At 45.5% G+C, this 7,037-nt stretch overlaps 2 non-coding genes across 2 annotated transcripts; both read left to right on the top strand.

Annotated features, from left to right (window-relative positions):
* Window positions 1-3,314: 3,314 nt before the first annotated feature.
* trnae-cuc (transfer RNA glutamic acid (anticodon CUC)) lies at window positions 3,315-3,386 on the top strand. The gene has a single exon. It is a non-coding gene; the product is annotated as a tRNA-Glu (tRNA).
* Window positions 3,387-5,184: 1,798 nt separating this feature from the next.
* trnak-uuu (transfer RNA lysine (anticodon UUU)) lies at window positions 5,185-5,257 on the top strand. The gene has a single exon. It is a non-coding gene; the product is annotated as a tRNA-Lys (tRNA).
* The last annotated feature ends 1,780 nt before the right edge of the window (window positions 5,258-7,037 follow it).

Here is a 7,037-nt window from a genome sequence, read left to right as displayed (position 1 = left end):
CCACAGCGTGTCATCTTTTTCCATCTTAGCCTATCTCCTGCATCTTCTTCTCTAACCACAACTGCCCTCATGTCTTCCCTCACCACATCCATAAACCTTCTCTTTGGTCTTCCTCTCGCACTTTTGCCTGGCAGATCCATCCTCAATATTTGAAGTCGTCCACCCTCGCTATCTCTTCTCCCTGTAGCCTCACTCTTCCCCCTCCACTTTTCTCATTCACGCACATATGTTCTGTTTTACTTCGGCTAATCTTCATTCCTCTCCTTTCCAGTGCATGTCTCCATCTTTCTAATTGTTCCTCTGCATGCTCCCTGCTTTCACTGCATATCACAATATCATCTGCGAACATCATGGTCCAAGGGGATTCCAGTCTAACCTCATCTGTCAGCCTATCCATTACCACTGCAAACAGGAAGGGGCTCAGAGCTGATCCCTGATGCAGTCCCACCTCCACCTTAAATTCCTCTGTCACACCTAAGGCACACTTCACCATTGTTCTCCTGCCATCATACATGTCCGGTACTATTTTAACATACTTCTCTGCCACACCAGACTTACGCATGCAGTACCACAGTTCCTCTCTTGGTACTCTGTCATCGGCTTTCTCTAGATCCACAAAGACACAATGTAGCTCCTTCTGACCTTCTCTGTACTTTTCCACGAGCATCCTCAAGGCAAATAATGCATCTGTGGTACTCGTTCTAGGCATGAAACCATACTGTTGCTCGCAGATACTTACTTCTGTCCTGAGTCTAGCCTCCACTATCCTTTCCCATAACTTCATTGTGTGGCTCATCAACTTTATTCCTCTATAGTTCCCACAGCTCTGAACATCCCCTTTGTTCTTAAAAATGGGAACTAGAACACTTTTCCTCCATTCTTCAGGCATCTTTTCGCCCGCTAGTATTCTGTTGAATAAGTTGGTCAAAAACTCCACAGCCATCTCTCCAAATTACTTCCATACCTCTACCGGTATGTCATCAGGACCAACTGCCTTTCCATTTTTCATCCTTTGCAGTGCCTTTCTGACTTCCCCCTGAGTAATCATTGCCACTTCCTGGTCCTTCACACTTGCCTCTTCAACTCTTCCTTCTCTCTCATTTCCTTCATTCATCAACTTCTCAAAGTATTCTTTCCATCTATTTAGCACACTGCCGGCACCAGTCAACACATTTCCATCTCTATCCTTAATCACCCTAACCTTCTGCACATCCTTCCCATCTCTATCCCTCTGTCTGGCCAACCTGTAGAGATCCTTTTCTCCTTCTTTCGTGTCCAACCTGGTGTACATGTCTTCATATGCCTCTTGTTTAGCCTTTGCCACCTCTACCTTTGCCCTACGTCGCATCTCGATGTACTCCTTTCGCCTCTCCTCAGTCCTCTCAGTATCCCACTTCTTCTTCGCTAATCTCTTTCCTTGTATGACTCCCTGTATTTTGGGGTTCCACCACCAAGTCTCCTTCTCCCCTTTCCTACCAGATGACACACCAAGTACTCTCCTGCCTGTCTCTCTGATCACCTTGGCTGTCGTCGTCCAGTCTTCCGGGAGCTTCGGTTGTCCATCGAGAGCCTGTCTCACCTCTTTCCGGAAGGCCGCACAACATTCTTCCTTTTTCAGCTTCCACCACATGGTTCTCTGCTCTACCTTTGTCTTCTTAATCTTCCTACCCACCACCAGAGTCATCCTACATACTACCATCCTATGCTGTCGAGCTACACTCTCCCCTACCGCTACTTTACAGTCAGTAACCTCCTTCAGATTACATCGTCTGCACAAAATATAATCCACCTGTGTGCTTCTACCTCTGCTCTTGTAGGTCACTATATGTTCCTCCCTCTTCTGGAAATAAGTGTTCACCACAGCCATCTCCATCCTTTTTTCAAAATCCACCACCATCTGTCCCTCAAAGTTCCTTTCCTGGATGCCGTACTTACCCATCTCTTCTTCATCGCCCCTGTTTCTTTTACCAATATGTCCATTACAATCTGCACCAATCACAACTCTCTCGCTGTCTGGGATGCTCAGAACTACTTCATCTAGTTCCTTCCAGAATTTCTCTTTCAACTCTAGGTCACATCCTACCTGTGGTGCATAGCCGCTAACCACATTATACATAACACCCTCAATTTCAAATTTTAGTCTCATCACTCGATCTGATACTCTTTTCACCTCCAAGACATTCTTAGCCAGCTCTTCCTTTAAAATAACCCCTACTCCATTTCTCTTCCCATCTACTCCGTGGTAGAATAATTTAAACCCTGCTCCCAAACTTCTAGCCTTACTACCTTTCCACCTGCTCTCTTGGATGCACAGAATATCAACCTTTCTCCTAATCATCATGTCAACCAACTCCTGAGCTTTTCCTGTCATAGTCCCAACATTCAAAGTCCCTACACTCAGTTGTAGGCTCTGTGCATTCCTCTTTTTCTTCTGACGCTGGATCCGGTTTCCTCCTCTTCTTTGTCTTCGACCCACAGTAGCTGAATTTCCACCGACGCCCTGCAGGTTAGCAGTGCCGGGGGCGGGCGTTGTTAACCCGGGCCACGACCGATCCGGTATGGGATTCTTTAGATGAACGCTCATATTTGTTTGGCACAGTTTTTACGCCGGATGCCCTTCCTGACGCAACCCTCTGCATTTATCCGGGCTTGGGACCGGCCTACCGATTGCACTGGTTTGTGCCCCCATAGGGCTGCATTTATATTACATCGATGAATGTATCTATATTTTGTGACATTTTTATTTTTTTGGTGTGTTGTAGGATTATTAATTGTTGGAAATCACTTCTCTGGTCAGATTGTGAATTCTCACCAGTCAGGTCAAATCAACATTACAAGACAGAAATATGTGGTGCTAACTTAGGGAAATGAAATTAGTTACTTGTATTTAAATTACCTGCCTCCACCAAAACTTGAGAACACGACTCCACAGCCCAGTGGTGTGTGAATGGGTGAATTTTGTCAAGCACTTTGAGCACTGTAGCACTCCCATGACCCTTGTGAGGATAAGCGGTAAAGAAAATGGATGGATGGATATATTTATTTTATTTGCCCTGTGATTGGCTGGCAACCAGTTCAGGGTGTACCCTGCCTCCTGCCTGTTGACAGCTGGGATAGGCTCCAGCAATTCCCGCGATCCTCAAGAGGATAAGCGGCAAAGAAAATGGATGGATGTATATATTTATAAGATTTCAATTCCTCCTGTTTTGTTTTTTTTTTTTACAGACAACAAGAATGAACAATTCTTGCATTGAGAGTGCATCACTTGTCCTCACATGGTTCAGAGGCATGCTGGAGCATCCATTATACTGAAGTCCCTGATGGTCTAGTGGTTAGGATTCAGCACTCTCACTGCTGTGGCTCGGGTTCGATTCCCGGTCAGGGAAACTTGTATGGTTGTCGCCAAGCATGTTAACACAAACAAATGTTTAGAATCCTTTATTTTTGATCTTGTGTCTCCAGACCAATTCAGTGTAAACGGTTGATTGGTCACACAGCAGGATGAATGCAGAGCACAATGTCGGTGACGGTGACCAGTTTAAAACTTAGCCAAACAAATATGCGTTTTCATCCATACCGCATGGTCTTGTGTGTTTACCACATCCACCTCAGCCACTGTAAACCTGCAGGGCGCTGCTGAAAATTCAAGTACTGTAGCTCGAACACGGCTTTCGACTAATTGAAAATGGTGTACGTAGATGGGAAGAGAAATGGAGTAGGAGTAGGGGTTGTTTCAAAGGAAGAATATTTGAGAACGTCTTGGAAGTGAAAAGATTATAAAATCGAGTGATAAGGCTGAAATTTGAAATTCAGGTTGTTATGTCTGATGTCTTTCAAGGTTTGTCATCCCAATAAACATCCCAAAATAAACATTGTAATGAAAAATACATATAACTTATTCACTTCAATGTCTATACGAAAAACTAAATGTGAGCAGAGCGCGCATCATTCCTGCGGAAAGTTGCAGAAGTGTCATTCTACGACATCCAGGTGGTCGCCATATTGGCTGGATCCTCTGTTCGTGACATCACCCAGACATTCGCCAATGAAAACACGCGGTGCACCCTACTATGGGAGACGAACACGCCCCTTTTGACATGGAAGCTCTTTTCAAAAAGGAGAACGCCACACAACCGAATGAAGTTACCAGGGCAAAATTCCACTATTGTTACGAGTCATATTCAAATGATATGCGATCACGGCCAAATTTGAAATTCAGGCTGTTCTGTCTCATGTTGTCAATGCAGCCCTACGGGGGCACAAGCAAGTGCAATCTGTAGGCCGGTCCCAAGCCCGGATAAATGCAGAGGGTTACGTCTGGAAGGACATCCGTCATAAAACTGTGGCAAACAAATATGAGCATTCATCTGAAGAATACCATACCCGATCAGTCGTGGCCCGGGTAAACAATGCCCGTCCCCGGCACCGTTAACCTGCAGGGCGTCGGTGGAAATTCAGCTACTGTGTGTCGAAGACAAAGAAGAGGAGGAAAGCGGATTCATCGGCAGAAGAAGAAGAGGAATGGACAGATTTTGAATGTTGGGACTAGAAGAGGAAAAGCTGAGGAGTTGGTTAAGATGATGATGAGGGGAAAGGTTGATATGTTGTGCATACAGGATATTAGTCCAGTATCAGAAAACCCACAACAGGCAGCATGGTGGCGCAGTTGTAAAGCGTTGGCTTCTGTGGGTTTTCTCCGGGCACTCGGGATTCCTGCCACATTCCAAAAACATTCATTAAATTGCCCCAAGGTGTGATTGTGAGTGCGACTGTTGTCTGTCTCCATGTGCCCTGCGATTGGCTCGCAACCTGTTCAGGGTGGAGCATGCTCATCCTCAAGGACTGCGGGGATTGACTCCAGAACTTTCTCCACCCTCGTGAGGATATGTGCCTCAGAAAATGGATGGATGAATGGATTTTACCATCAATTTTTGAAAAAGTGTATTTGCCATTATGAAGAAACAACGTCATTTTCGGGTTACATTCCCTCCCATTGCACAGCATCATAGCTTTGAGTTGTTGTTGTTGTTTACATTCCATTCCATTCCATTCATAAGGCAAAAATATATCTGCCTATCTGCCACTGGGAAGTGGACGCTCGGATTTTGGAGGAGCATTGTGGTCAATGAATCCGCTATGTGTTTACATCCTAATAAATTGAAATTGAAAATGAGACAACATGGGGCCTGAGTGGCTCAGTTGGTAGAGCATCAGACTTTTAATCTGAGGGTCCAGGGTACAAGTCCCTGTTCAGGCAATCAAACTTACAAACAGTGAGAGTTTCTGATCTGGGCAAGCTAGTTTTGACTTTGTCTCCTCACCAGACCCAACCACACAGCCTCTCCCTGAAATGAAGGAATCAACCAACAGAGAGTTCAATAGAATATGTTAAGGGATCACGTCGATATTGACTTTCGGTCCATTTCTCGAATGGCTTTACCTTCCTGAAAGTAATGTGAGTACATTTTGTGGCTTCTCATCCATTTTAAGTGGACACATCTCCCTGACTTTCCGCTCCTTATCTGGTGTCGTTCGTCTCCACGACAACGCCTGGGAGAGGAGGTACAAAGATCAAGAACAGCCCCCTCGCTCCACAACAAATCCTTGTCTGAGAAGCAAATGGACGAGATTTTATCTGTTGATTAAATGTATAAGGTCATATTTAAGCAAATAATGAAAGTGAAGTAAGTAAAATTGTCTTCAGTACGTAATGTACACGTTATGTAATGTTGTCTGTTTGGTGGCACCTTGCGTCGTAGACATATTAAATCCCAGTCTCAGCGGAAAATTGTCCGATCGTCACTCAAGCAAAGTGCTGAGCCAGTTTTAGCGATATACAATTGTGTTTCAGGCCAATACTGGGACACGTACCAAGACATTTACATGGATGAGTAAGTGTATATGGGGATATTTGAAGTAAGTACTGTTGTACATCCTTTAGCAGGCATATACCATGTGATTTAGTTACTGTACCTTATGAGCTGCAGCCACCTGTTTCTTTTACTTTCTTTCGATGGGAATCTGAAGAAAGATCAATCGGGACAGGTTCACCTCTCACACTCAGAGGCAGGTCGTGGATGTGGACAGGGGAGTGGGGGTTGGAGGTCCTGGGGGTGATGGGTTGGGAGGCTGCGGCAGTCGGACCAGGTTCTGTGTGTGGGGATGATGGGGCACTGATTTATGGGGTAGGGCCAATGACTGCAAACGGGGGACCAGGCAGTCATCGTAACAGGTGGTGGTCGGTTTCATACTTAGCTACATGACGGTGCTCCATGGGCCCCCTCTCATGGCCCATGCGTGCTCCCTGGGTCCCTCATCGTTCTATTGTCAGGTGCCCCTGTCTGCCCCCCCTCCCCCTTTCCAACAAATAAGTTATTTTATCTTGTCCTCGGGCTGGGCCAAGACTGACTCAATTTCGGGCCCTGCAGGTTGTAGGGGGGGTTTCTGTTCTTCTGGGGGTGGGGTCCATCCACTGTCAGTGTCCATTTGGTGGGGTGACACGTGGGGGGAAGTGGGGGACCACCCTGGCTCCCTCGTCATGGGATGTGTCCTGTCCACAGGGTTGCTCTCGTTTACCCCTGTTCCTGGTTTCCATCCTCAATATATTGTGTGAGGTCCTTCACCTCCATGTTGCAGACACAGCAGTTTTTAAATATTCTCGTCAGTCTTTCTGCGTGCGCAATGGTGTGAATTTACTTCCTTGTATCTATAGGCACACACTCTTAGGATTCTTTTACTGGGTGTGGGGCAACTCATTTATTCTCACAACTCATGTATACATGAAAAACATTTTTATCAACCCACTAATATTCTTGTTCTATACACTTCTATAATTCACAGAGTCAGTCCCATCACATTCCTGTTGTCATGTTGGGTTCATGATCTTTGTCTTGATGCTTTTTCCCCTGTCCTTGTCCTGAACTATCATGTCCTGTTCTTTCTTCACAGGGTGTCACGTTACATTCTCATGGAACTGATTTCATGTGTTTTGGTTTTTAATTATAAAAATTATTGTTCCTCCATCTGTCCCCAGGCCA

This window comes from Syngnathoides biaculeatus, unplaced genomic scaffold (genome assembly GCF_019802595.1).
Source record: "Syngnathoides biaculeatus isolate LvHL_M unplaced genomic scaffold, ASM1980259v1 ctg236_pilon_pilon, whole genome shotgun sequence".
Taxonomy (NCBI): domain Eukaryota; kingdom Metazoa; phylum Chordata; class Actinopteri; order Syngnathiformes; family Syngnathidae; genus Syngnathoides; species Syngnathoides biaculeatus.
This window is presented reverse-complemented; position numbering and strand designations above follow the sequence as displayed.